Source organism: Pongo abelii, chromosome 16, assembly GCF_028885655.2.
Source record: "Pongo abelii isolate AG06213 chromosome 16, NHGRI_mPonAbe1-v2.0_pri, whole genome shotgun sequence".
In the NCBI taxonomy this organism is placed as follows: domain Eukaryota; kingdom Metazoa; phylum Chordata; class Mammalia; order Primates; family Hominidae; genus Pongo; species Pongo abelii.
The window spans coordinates 71378217-71392044 of NC_072001.2; positions in this window are offsets into that span (position 1 = coordinate 71378217).

The following is a 13828-nucleotide window of genomic DNA, read 5'->3' on the forward strand; positions in this document are numbered from 1 at the left end:
ACAGGCTCGTGAATCACCGGAGCATACATGACAGACAGAACCTAAGGGGACAGCGTCCTCAAGTGAAAAACAGAACCAAAGGTCAAATCTGAGAACAGTCTGCAGGGCAGATTGCCAGGACTTCATTAGTGGTACCACTTTGAACTAGCTGTGACGCGGGCAAATGGCTCAACCCCTCACACCTTCAGTTTACTCATCTGTAACAAGAAGATGCCTATTGCATCTACTACATTGGGGTTGTGATGACTATATGAAACCCTTAGCAGAGAGCCCGGCACCGGTGGACTAGTTATTTACAATAGCCCGTCTCGGGACCTGAGGTTTCCCTCCACAGAAAGGTTACCTTCCACACTACTCTCAATGTCACAAACTCTCTCCTTCCCACGGTCACTGTCAGCAGCCCAGGCCCCTCAGTAGAACAACTGCAGTCACCCCCCATTCTCCCCCACCACCCCCGTGTTACACCAGGCGCACGCGACATGTGCAGGTCTCCAGTCCTGCCTCCTCTCACCCAGCCCTCAAGCCACTGCAGAAGGGATGTGCCTCAGATGCAAATGCAATGTGCCAGTTCCCCTGCCCAGTATCCTTGGTCTGCTTCCCGGACCATGAGGGATCTGAGCTATGCCTATTTCCATTCTATTTTCTTTCCTGTCTTTCTTCTTGGGAGATTTTTATTGGATTTATTTCTTTCCCCTTTGGTCAGAACCTGCATGTCCTTTCTTGGCTGTGGGAGGCTAGGACTGCCTGCCTGGGAGTCATGTTCCATCAGCCCGATCCTGGGCTCTAGCAGCCCACAGGCCACACCTCAGTCCCCACCCCGGTCCCCTGAAGAACACATTTGCTTTAAAGCCTTCCTTGTTTCATTTGATCCACACCAGGTCATAAGAAGAACAGGTGATGTTTCTGTTTTGTAGCAGAGAAAAACCTAGGCCCTGAGGTGAAGTAGTGTGCCCAAGGGTCAGCCAAGGACAGCACTCAGACCCGGCCCCAGATTTAATTCTGGTGAATCTGATCTACACATCGATCTCAGTATACACCAGAGAAGAAGGATTGAGGCTTTGCGCTCTAACCCCAATTTCTTATCCTCTGCAGGCTTTGCAAGCCTGCTGGGCTCCAGAGGGAGGGGCATGCAGTGCCCATGATGTCATCATCGATTTAATAACACTCAGAGGTGGGCTTGCAGCCATCAGAGGATGAGGCCGTGTGGAGGGAGCCTCTCTAGCTCATTTAATCCTCTAATCTCTTAAATACAAACACATCTGCCTTCTTTCTGGAGTCTGCTGCTGCCCCTTGAGTGGAGGGGAGTCCAACCTGGCAGGGGGCCGGGCCTTTCTGAATGAACAAGATGAGAATTCTCCCTGTCCGGTGGGATTATCAGCCCCCTCTCTTTCCTATCCCACCAGAACACTTTAAAAACACCATCTTCATTAGCTCTTTAAATTGCATGGAAATTTGGGTGAGGAGGATAGAGTAAAGCTGAGGGGTACACATTTTCAGGATCTCGTTTGTGATTATCTGAGAACATGGGCCCTGCACATCAGAAGGGAGTCTAGTCTCACCTCTCTGAGCTGCAATTTCAGTGACCAGCATCAAGAAATCTTTCAGCTGAGAAGGTCCTTTGGTATTATGCATCTTGGTGGTTTTGACTTTTCTTTTAGTAGAGGTTCCCGCTACTTTTCAATTATAGCTGTATCCAATTTTTTTTTTTTTTTTTTTGAGACGGAGTCTTGCTCTGTCGCCCTGGCTGGAGTGCAATGGCACGATCTCGGCTCGCTGCAACTTCTGCCTCCCCGGTTCAAGTGATTCTCCTGCCTCAGCCTCCCGAGTAGCTGGGACTACAGGCATGCACCACCACGCCTGGCTAATTTTTTATATTTTTAGTAGAGACGGGGTTTCACCATGTTAGCCAGGCTGGTCTTCATCTACTGACCTCGTGATCTGCCCGCCTTGGTCTCCCAAAGTGCTGGGATTACAGGCGTGAGCCACTGCACCAGGCCTGTATCAGATATTTTTAAATGTATCGCCTAAGATCCATTAGACACACCAGTCTTCCAGCTCCTTGCCACTTGTTTTGTCCCGCTGCTGTGACAACTGACTTCACCCAGGCAGAAGTCAACTGCACCTCCTCTCCCCTTGGCCCCACACCCTTGGCCTCAGAAGTGCAGGAGTGTTGGACACTCCATGGAGTGAACTTGGACCAGCAAGAGACAGGGATTAGCAAATAAATTTTTCTCTCTTCCTCTTTCTGGACAGACTGGCCTAAGTTCCGAGTTCACATAGCCACTTTAAAGAAGGTCCTGGGCCGTGCACAGTGGCTCACACCTGTAATCCCAGCACGTTGAGGGGCCGAGGCGGGTGGACCACGTGAGGTCAGGAGTTCAAGACCAGCCTGACCAACATGGTAAAACCCTGTCTCTACTAAAAATACAAAAACTAGCTGGGTGTCATGGCGTGTGCCTGTAATCCCAGCTTCTTGGGAGGCTGAGGCAGGAGAAATTGCATGAACCCAGGAGGCAGAGGTTGCAGTGAGCCGAGATCATGCCACTGCACTCTAGTCTGGGCAACAGAGCAAGGCTCAGTCTCAAAATAAATAAATAAATAATAAAGAAGGTCCTGTAAGGTCTAGCATCCATCCAGACGGAGTGGTGGCCAGCTCCGCAGCGCACTCTCTTGTGTGCCCTCCCTCCTCCTCTGTCTCACTCCCGCTTGTCCTCACTTCCCCTTCCCAGCCACCGTACTCCCCAATACAGTGTTAGCATACACGCTGCCCTGCTCTGCTTCTTTGGAAACCTGGGCTAAGACAAAGATCTTTCCAGCATGCTCAATGTATGAAACACCTACAAGGCGGGGGGATGCCCTGAGTGAAGAGAAGCAGCGTCCCAGGTGCCATCTCTTCTCCCCTTATGGTTCCAAGGCCATGGCCAAGTCACCTCCAAAGGGCTCCCTGGAAAGCCTTTGATCTTGCCTAATTTCATCATTCTGCAGCTGCAGAAAATAAAGCCTAAAGCCACACAGCGAGTTAGAAGCCAAGCCAGGCCAGAATCCAGTCTCCACTCCTAATCCAGTACCCTTTCTATCCAGTCTCCACTCCTAATCCAGTACCCTTTCTATCCAGTCTCTTAAGAGCTTTTGAAAATTTGTCTTTCTTCAAAACATCTTCCCACACTGACCTGCCACCAGAAGGCTTTGAAGGCCCCTGCTAGACTGCAACTACCATCTGAGAGACATGACACACAGACTCCTGGATCCAGAGGCTGGGACTCCAGAAGGCAGATAGAGGAAGTGGGACCAGGAAAACTCAGTTACTTTGGAGAGAGGCAGCCAGGAGGGGCCTGACTAGGGGATCTCTAAGTGTGGGCAGCAAGACTGTGCACAGTGAGAAGGCTGCACAAGGACAGACAGCAGGGGACTGGGGCACTGGGGGAAGATGGAGACTGTCTTTCTGTGTCAACTGGAATTGCCTGTAGGACACTCCCCGTCCGGCTGAAGAAGCTGGGAGGGTGACCAAAAGTCACACTGTGGGGAGAGAGAAGGTCCCCAGGTTGCTTTAATTCAGATTCTTGCGGTTGTGATTACTAGAAACAATGTGGGACAAGTTGATGACAAAGGGGGATTTCTATTATAAGGATTCAGGGGTGTCTTAGGGAATCTAAGCATAAGGATGCAGCTGGGCCTCAGGAACTGAGAATGGTGCTGGGACTTTGGGAGCCCAGGAAGTCACCACCCGCAACACTGTTTCCATGTCATCCTTCTCTCTTTCTCCCTGCAGACTGGCTTTCCTGGCTTCCCAGGAAATACAGCAGCCGATGGCCTCAGTCAGCAGCTCCCAAGTTTATCTTTCTTCCATGCAAGAGATAAGCAGAATGTGGCTGGCCTCTTCTGGGCCCAATTCAAAATTCCCGCGGAGGGATTCTGATTGGATGGCTTGAGCCAGTGCCCACCCTGAGCCAGGCAGTGTACCGATATGGCTGCTTGCTCTCTAACCAGACAGCCAAGGGAAGGAGAAGTGTACAGTTCACGGCCCTGAGTTTGCACACTTGAACAAAAGCCCTAATATAGGAGATTCTGTGCTCTATTTCCACCCCTTAATGGAAGAGATCACTGCCTTCTACATGTGCCTATAAATTCGGACCCTGCCCAGAAGCCTGCTATCCCCATGACAGCCCAGAGCTGAATTGCTCTCTGCTAGCCCATTCCCCTCCCATCTGCTGCTGAGAGCTAGGAGAAGCTGAGAGGCTCCCAGATCATTTCTTTTTCCTTATCATTTCTTAATAGTTGACAAAGGCCGGGCGCGGTGGCTCACACGTGTAATGCCAGCACTTTGGGAGGCCGAGGTGGGCTGATCATTTGAGGTCGGGAGTTTGAGACCAGCCTAGCCAACATGGTGAAACTCCATCTCTACTAAAAATACAACAATTAGCTGGGCATGGTGGCAGGTGCCTGTAATCCCAGCTACTTGGGAGGCTGAGGCAGGAGAATTGCTTGAAACTGGGAGGTGGGAGTTGCAGTGAGCCAAGATTTTGCCACTGCACACCAGCCTGGGTGACAGAGTGAGATTCTGTCTAAAACAAAACAAAAAAAGAATAAAACAAAACAAACAAACAAAACCAATAGACATTTATTGTACAATTCCTGCGTGCCAAACCCTGATCTCAGTGCTTAATGTGTATTATCTCATTTAATCCTCACAGTAGACCTGAGGGATAGAGCTAACCTTGGCTCCTGCTTATAGGTGAGTTAACTCAGGTACAAAGAAGCTGAGTCATCTACCCCAAACCATACAGCCTGTCCATGGTGTAGTCACAGGTGGACCTGGGCAGCCTGCCTCTGGGACCTGCATTCTCCAAAAACCACCACACAACTGCTCGAACAGACAGGCCATGGAGGCTGGAGGGAGGTCTTTCCACAGCCACAGTGAGCCACGAGTAATATCTGCTTTGAAATTGTTTCAGAATTGTCAACCTGAACTCTGTATAGTCAAATTTCGGAATTTAATGACTTATTAGAGTGCTACAGGAGACCCACAGCTGTTAGTCTTTAGAGAATTTTGGCAGGACATGGAGGCTTATGCCTGTAAGCTCAGCACTTTGGGAGGCTGAGGTGGGAGGGTTGCTTGAGGCCAGGAGTTTAAGACCAGCCTGAGCAACATAGTGAGACCTCGTCTCTGCAAAAAAATTAAAATGTTAGCTGGACGTGGTAGCACACACCTGTAATACCAGCTACTCAGGAAGCTGAGAAGGGAGGATCACTGGAGGCCAGGAATATGAGGTAACAGTGAACTATGATGCATGCTGCTGCACTCCAGACTGGGCAACAGAACAAGACCTGGTCTCTAAAATAAAAATAATAATATGGTCCCATCTAGGTTAATTCAGGGCTATGTAATCCTGGAAACGCCAACCAGATTCTCTGAGCCTTGGTTTCTTTATCTATAAAATGGGCATGATCACAGCAGCATCCTCCAAGGTTATTGGGAAGCTCAAATAAAGTGGTAGAAGCCTGATAACTATTGTTGTTCTGATGGCAAGAAACATGGGATGCTCTGGAAAGGCAAATTTTAATCCAGAGGAAGTGGTAAGACTAAAAGTTCAGCCAGTATGGAGGGTGTCTGGAGGACTTCCTGATTCCCCTCCAGCCCCACCAGGTGGTTCAGTGTGCCCCTCTTCAGATCATAGGAGTGGCCCTGAATTTCTTTCTGGGCTTTGATTCTATGGACTTTTGAAGCAGAAAACACCATATAAAGTTCTGGTTTTAGAAGCTTCACTTAGAAGCTAAGTGAGAACGAGTTTCGCTCTTTGAGAACGAGTTTTGCTCTTGTTGCCCAGGCTGGAGTGCAATGGTGTGATCTCGGCTCACTGCAACCTCTGTCCCCCGGGTTCAAGCAATTCTCCTGCCTCAGCCTCCCAAGTAGCTGGGATTACACGCCAACACGTCTGGCTAATTTTTGTATTTTTAGTAGAGACAAGGTTTCGCCACATTGGCCAGGCTGGTCTCAAACTCCTGACCTCAGGTGATCCACCCGCTTTGGCCTCCCAAAGTGCTAGGATTACAGGTGTGAGCCACCACACCTGGCCGGAATTCTTCTGAAGCCCACTGACCTGCGTAGAAAATGAGTCTAAGAACAAATTCGGGTAGACTTCAGTAGTCTCAGGTTTTACTGAGAGATAAACACAATAGCCTCAAATGACATCATTAAAAGTAAATCGGCTTTATTGAGGCATAATCTACATAAAATAAAAAATTTTTAAGTATGATTTGATGAATTTTAGCAAATGTATATTCTCATGTAGCCACCGCCACAGTCATGATACAGAATAATTCCTTGAGTCGCAGTGGCTCATGCTTGTAGTCCCAGCACTTTGGGAGGCTGAGGCAGGCAGATCACTTGAGCCCAGGAGTTTGAGACCAGCCTGGGAAACATGATAAAACCGCATCTCTACCAAAAAGTAAAACATCCCAAAACAACAACAAAAAAAACCCCAAAAATTATCTGGGTGCAGTGGCACAAGCCTGTAGCCCCAGCTACTTGGGAGGCTGAGGTGGCGGGATCACTTGAGCCCAGGAGGTCGAGGCTACAGTGAACCAAGATTGTGCCATTGCACCCCAGCCTGAGGTACAGAGCGAGATCCTGTCTCAATGTAATAATAATAATAATAATAATAATAATAATAATAATTCTGGCCAGGCGCAGTGGCTCATGCCTGTAATGCTAGCATTTTGGGAGGCTGAGGTGAGAGGATCACTTGAGCCCAGGAGGTCAAGGCTACAGTGAACCAAGATTGTGCCATTGCACCCCAGCCTGGGGTACAGAGCGAGATCCTGTCTCAATGTAATAATAATAATAATAATAATAATAATTCTGGCCAGGCACAGTGGCTCATGCCTGTAATGCTAGTACTTTGGGAGGCTGAGGTGAGAGGATCACTTGAGCTTGGGAGTTTGAGACCAGCCTGAGCAACATGGTAAAAACCCGTCTCTACAAAAAATACAAAAATAATTAGCCAGGTGTGATGGCGTGCATCTATAGTGCCAGCTACTCAGGAGGATGAGATGGTGTAACCGCCCAAGGGGCTCACCTTGCCAGCTGCCTAGACAGAGCTGGTTCATCAAGACAGGGGAATTGCAATAGAGAAAGAGAGCCATGCAGAGTCAGCTGTGTGGGAGACCGGAGTTTTATTATACTCAAATCAGTCTCCCCGAGCATTTGGGGAGCAGAGTTTTTAAGGATAACTTGGTGGGTCGGGGGAAGCCAGTGAGCCAGGAGTGCTGATTGGTCAGGGATAAAATCACAGGGAGTCGCAGCTGTCTTCTTGCGCTGAGTCAGTTCCTGGGTGGGGCCCACAAGATCAGATGAGCCAGTTTATTGATCTGGATGGTGCCAGCTGACCCATCAACTGCAGGGTCTGCCAAATATCTCAAGCGCTGATCTTAGGAGCATTTTAGGGAGGGTCAGAATCTTGTAGCCTCCAGCTGCATGACTCCTAAACCATAATTTTTAATCTTGTGGCGGCTAATGTTAGTCCTTCTACCATCCTCAAGCTCCTGGCAGACACTGATCTTTCTGTCATCAAAGTTTTGCCTTTTCTTAAATTTCATATTCCTGGAATCTTGCAGCTTTCTCTTGATGCTTTCACTTAGCGTGATGCTTTTGAGATTCATTCGTGCTGTATAAAGAGCTCAGTTCTTGTTGTTATTGAGTAGAATTCTATTGTTTGGATGTACCACAGTTTGCTAATCCATGCACCAGTTGAAGAGCAGTTGAACTGTTTCCAGTTTGGGGCTAGTATGATTAAGCTGCTAGGAGCACTTCACTGACAAGTTTCTGTGTAAACATGTTTCATTTATCTCGAGTGAATACCTAGAAATGGGATGGCTGGGTCGTACAGTGAGGATATGTTTAACTTTACAGGACACTGCACACTGCTTTCCAAAGTAGCTATACCATGCCAAATGATCTTGTGATGGTTAATACTGAGTGTTAACTTGATTGGATTGAAGGATGCAAAGTATTGATCCTGGGTGTGTCTGTGAGGGTGTTGCCAAAGGAGATTAACATTTGAGTCAGTGGGCTGGGGAAGGCAGACCCACCTTTAATCTAGGGGGGCACCATCTAATTAGCTGCCAGCACAGCTAGAATATAAAGCAGGCAGAAATATGTGAAAAGACCAGACTGACCTAGCCTCCCAGCCTACATCTTTCTTCTGTGCTGTATGCTTCCTGCCCTCAAACACCGGACTCCAAGTTCTTCAGTTTTGGGACTCAGAGTGGCTCTCCTTGCCCCTCAACCTGCAGACAACCTACTGTGGGACCTTGTGATTGTGTGAGCTAATATTTAATAAACTCCTCTCTCTCTCTCTCTCTCTGTCTCTCTCTCTATATATATATATATATAGACATATATATATATCCTATTAGTTCTGTCCCTCTAGAGAACCCTGACTAATACAGATCTTTAATATTAAAAACTTCAGATACTCTGCCTGGTAGTAGCAGTCAGGAAAGATTCCCTTCTGGGTTTATAGCAGTAGGTAACCATAGTAATATCTTCTAGATGGAGAGAATCAAGTTGAGCATGTAACTCTCATGGCCTGGAGATTTTTCGTCGCTGCAATGTGAGAGGAAAGCTTTAAACTGGGTCATCCACTCCTGCCCCTGTCTCATGCTCCCTTGCCCTTCCAGGATTTTCCTGTGTTGGGCCCTCGCCTGAGTGCCAAGAACAGAATCAGGTCAAGGCAGTCTATACATAATGTATGGATTGTCTGGGAATTAGGTTTCTACCTAAAGCAAAAAGCCCCAGTTGTCTGACTTTAAATTAACTATTCATTTGTTTGGCTACAGGATCCCCCATCAAACAATGGGCAAGTTATAATTCTAAATGGACCCAGCAGACAAAGCGGGATCCCTTTCTCTAGCTGTGCAATTAACTAGAGGCAGTTCTCAGTTACCCAATTAGTGAATAGGCATTTGTTAAGCTGTACCAGGATAAGGCATACACAGAACAAGTATTTCCTGCAACCCTGACTGTGCTCCCCCGACCGCTCCATGGGCATTGGCATTGCTCCGTGACAGATGATTAAGCAGAAACTTGGAGATGGGAGTTAATCTGTTCAAGGCAACCCAGCAGAAGCCAGAGTGGACTCCTGGGTCTTTCTGCTATGCTGCTCCTGTGTCCTGGAGAACCAAGTCTATCATGCATGAAACAAGGCAATCCAGTTTTTCACCCAGAGCAGTTCTGAAAACAGCTGAGTAAACTGACCACTGCATAAGATGGTGCTTTCCTCATAAAAACACTGTTTGAGTTGGGAGTTTGTTACTGATTCAGATCTTGACACAGGTGATAAAAATCTCATATGAATAAAGTTATTACAAATAGATACCCTTATAATACTTTGTTAGTAAAACTATGCTCAGTGTTTTTGAGACAGGCCTGAACACATGGTAGATATTAATTACACAAGCAAGCCTATTCCACTGCAAAATTTTTTATGCAACATGACAAACTTTACTATGTCTTCAAAAAATTCAAAACCAATATGCTAACAATGGTGAATGATGAACTTGTTTTTTTGTGTGTGTAGAGATGGAGTTTTTGCTCTTGTTGCCCAGACTGGGGTGCAGTGGCGCAATCTTGGCTCACTGCAACCTCTGCCTCCCGGGTTCAAGTGATTCTCTTGCCTCAGCCTTCCAAGTAGCTGGGATTACAGGCACTTGCCACCATGCCCCACTGATTTTTTTGTATTTTTAGTATAGACGGGGTTTTACCATGTTGGCCAGGCTGGTCTTGAACTCCTGATCTCAGGTGATCTGCTCATCTTGGCCTCCCAAAGTGCTGGGATTACAGGTGTGAGTCACCGTGCCCAGCCTACTGTACATTTTATTAGAAATGCTTTTGTATGTGTTTAGAAAAGCACTGGGAAAAAAATTCAAATGGCTTTGGATTATTCATAAAAGCTGGGCTGCAAAAGCTTCTTAAGCTGATAAGCAACTTCAGAAAAGTCTCAGGATACAAAATCAATGTGCAAAAATTGCTAGCATGTCTATACACCAACAACAGGCAAGCTGGAACCAAATCATGAATGAACTTCCTTTCACAATTGCCACAAAAAGAATAAAATACCTAGGAATACAGCTAACAAGGGAAGTGAAGGACCTCTTCAAGGAGAACTACAAACCACTGCTCAAAGAAATCAGAGATGACACAAACAAATGGAAAAACATTCCATGCTCATAGATAGGAAAAATTAATATCATGAAAATGGCCATATTGCCCAAAGCAATTTATGGATTCAATTATATTCCATTAAACTACCATTGACATTCTTCACAGAATTAGTAAAAACTATTTTAAAATTCATATGGAACCAAAAAAATAGCTCAAATAGCCAAGACAATCCTAAGAAAAAAGAACAAAGCTGGAAGCATCACGCCATCTGACTTCAAACTATACTACAGGGCTACAGTAACCAAAACAGCATGGTACTGATACAAAAGCAGACACATAGACCAATGGAACAGAATAGAGAACCCAGAAGTAAGATCTCACACCTACAACCATCTGATCTTTAAAAACCTGACAAAAAAAAGCAATGGAGAAGGGATTCCCTACTTAATAAATGGTGCTGGGAGAACTGGCTAGCCAAATACAGAAAATTGAAACTGACTCCTTCCTTACACCATATACAAAAATTAACTCAAGATAGATTAAAGACTTAAATGTGAAACCCAAAACTATAAAAACCCTGGAAGAAAACCTAGGCAATACCATTCAGGATATAGGCACAGGCAAAGGTTTCATGACAAAGACACCAAAAGCGATTGCAACAAAAGCAAAAATTGACAAATGGGATCTAATTAAACTAAAGAGCTTCTGCACAGCAAAAGAAACTATCAACACAGTAAGCAGACAACCTACAGAATGGGAGAAAATTTTTGCAATCTACACATCTGACAAAGTTCTAATATCCAGCATCTATAAGGAACTTAAACAAATTTACAAGAGAAAAACAAACAACCTCAAAAGTGGGCAAAGGACGTGAACAGACACTTTTCAAAAGAAGACATACATGTAGCCAATAAACATATGAAAAAAAGCTCAACATTACTGATCATTAGAGAAATGCAAATCAAAACCACAATGAGATACCGTCTCACACCAATCAGAATGGCTATTATTATAAAAACTCAAAAAACAACAGATACTGGTGAGGTTGTAGAGAAAAGGAAGGCTTTTACATTGTTGGTGGGAGTGTTTATTATAAAGATACATGCATGCATATGTTCATTGCAGCACTATTCACGACAGCAAAACATGGAATCAACCTAAATGCCCATCAGTGATATACTGGTTATAGAAAATGTGTTACAAATACACCATGGAATACTAGGCAGCCATAAAAAGGGATGAGATTATGTCCTTTGCAGGGACATGGATGGAGCTAGAGACCATTATTCTTAGCAAACTAATGCAGGAACAAAAACCCAAATACTGCATGTTCTCATAAGTGGGAGCTAAATGATGAGAACACATGGACACATGGGGCCTGTTGGAGGGTAGGGGGTAGGAGGAAGGAGAGCATCAGGAAGAATAGCTAATGGATGCTGGGCTTAATACCTGGACGATGGGATGATCTGTGCAGACCACCACGGCACACATTTACCTGTGTAACAAACCTGCACATCCTGTACATGTACCCCTGAACCTAAAATAAAAGTTGGAAATTAAAAAAAAGTGCAGGCTGAGATTTTGTATATAACTCCTAATTTCTTTTTCTTTTTTTTTTTTTTTGAGACGGAATCTCGCTCTGTCACCCAGGCTGGAGTGCAGTGGCTCTATCTTGGCTCACTGCAACCTCTGCCTCCCAGGTTCAAGGGATTCTCATGCCTCAGCGTCCCGAGTACCTGGGACTGCAGGCACACGCCTGGGTAATTTTTGTATCTTTTAGCAGAGACCAAGTTTTGCCATGCTGGCCAGGTTGGTCTCAAACTCCTGACCTCACGTGATCTGCCCGCCTCGGCCTCCCAAAGTGTTGGGATTACAGGCATGAGCCACCGTGCCCAGCCTCATTTCTTTTTGATCAGGTTCTTACTCTCCATGAACAGGGTCCACAAATCGGTGTCAGGGATCTTTGAACTGCTTGAAATTGTATGCCACATGTGTTGAGGATACATACATATTTTTTGGGAATCCCTAGCTTTCATTAGATCTTCAAAGGCCTCTGTGATGCAGTTACAAGTTTGAATCATTTATTTCTTCAGTTTTTTTTTTTTTCTGTTGCAAGCAGTGGAATCAAAATTACTCCACTGACTTTAGAGGAATGTTCTGAGTGGGAATAATTTTTTTAAAGTAGCCTGGATTTTCTGTTTTTGGAAGTGACTGAACTATTAATAAAATATCTGAAGGGCTTCCTCCCCATATAACACCTGGATCCTGGGGGTGGGGTTAGGGGAATGCTTTATTTAAAAAAAAAAAAAAAAAAAAAAAAAAGACAGGGTCTTCAGCCGGGCACGGTGGCTCAGGCCTGTAGTCTCAGCACTTTCAGAGGCTGAGGCGGGCGGATTGCCTGAGCTCAGAGTTCGAGACCACCCTGGGCAACATGGGGAAATCCTGTCTCTACTAAAATACAAATCATTAGCCTGGCGTGGTGGCGTGCTCCTGTAATCCCAGCTACTTGGGAGGCTGAGGCAGGAGAATTGCTTGAAACCAGGTGGCGGAGGTTTCACTGAGCCGAGATCGTGCCACTGCACTCCACCCTGGGTGACAGAGCGAGACTCCGTCTCCAAAAAAAAAAAAAGACAGGGTCTTCGTCTGCCACGATGATAGCTCGCTGCAGCCTTGACCTCTTGGGCTCAAGCCACCCTCCCACCTCAGCCTCCTGAGTACAGGCGTGTGCCATCATGCTTCACTAATTTTTACATTTTTGGTAGAGATAGGGTCTTGCTACGTTGCACAGGTTGGTCTGGAACTCCTGGCCTCAAGCAGTCCTCCTGCCTTGGCCTCCCAAAGTGCTGGGATTACAGGCATGAACCACTGAACCCAGATTCCCCTCCGCCCCCCCAAAAAAGCTTTTAATGCATTGCTCGGTTCCCCACCACTAAAATCAAACCAACAACAACAAAGTTGTGGCGCTGAGACTGCAGTAGGGAGCCAAGGAGCGCAAAGGAAAGGTCGGGCTGCCTTCAGGGCAAAGGCTCACGTCGGCTGCTACTAGAAAGCCTGCCCTGGGGCCAGTGACGACGTGGGGGGATCTGACCCAAGACTCCACATAAGCTTAAGTCTCTCTAAGGGACTGCCATCCCCTTCTGAGGTCTCCTCGGCGTCGCAGAGAAGGCGGGAACTACATTTCCCAGAATCCTCTGCCACGTGGGGCTTCCGCAGAGGCTGCAAATGAGAAGCCCGTGTGAGAGATCTGGAATGAAGGCGAAAGGGAGAGGGTGCAACTTTGCACAAGGGCCGCAGGCGGACGCATAGACAGACACGCATTCGCTGCAGCTTCTGGGTATGCTTCTTGAGACTCACCTGCAGTGGTGTTGCAACCTGAGTGAGTGGGTGGCAGCCTCCTGGAGGCCCTTGAGATTAGAGTGGCCTCAGAGCAAGCCCTTGAGTTCCACCCACTTGGGTGCTGCCGACTGAAGTGCTGCGGAAGGCTCTCTAACCTTTGCTCCCCTAGCCTCCCAATGGTTGTGTAAACCTCTATTTCTCTGTATCCAAAACCTAGGTACTTGGCATGCTAATGATGTATTTCTTGCCTCTTGTTTCCAAATTCACTTTTTAATACCTGTTCTGTGATAATGGGCAAAATTCCTTTAAACGTATCTCCTTATGGTGAAC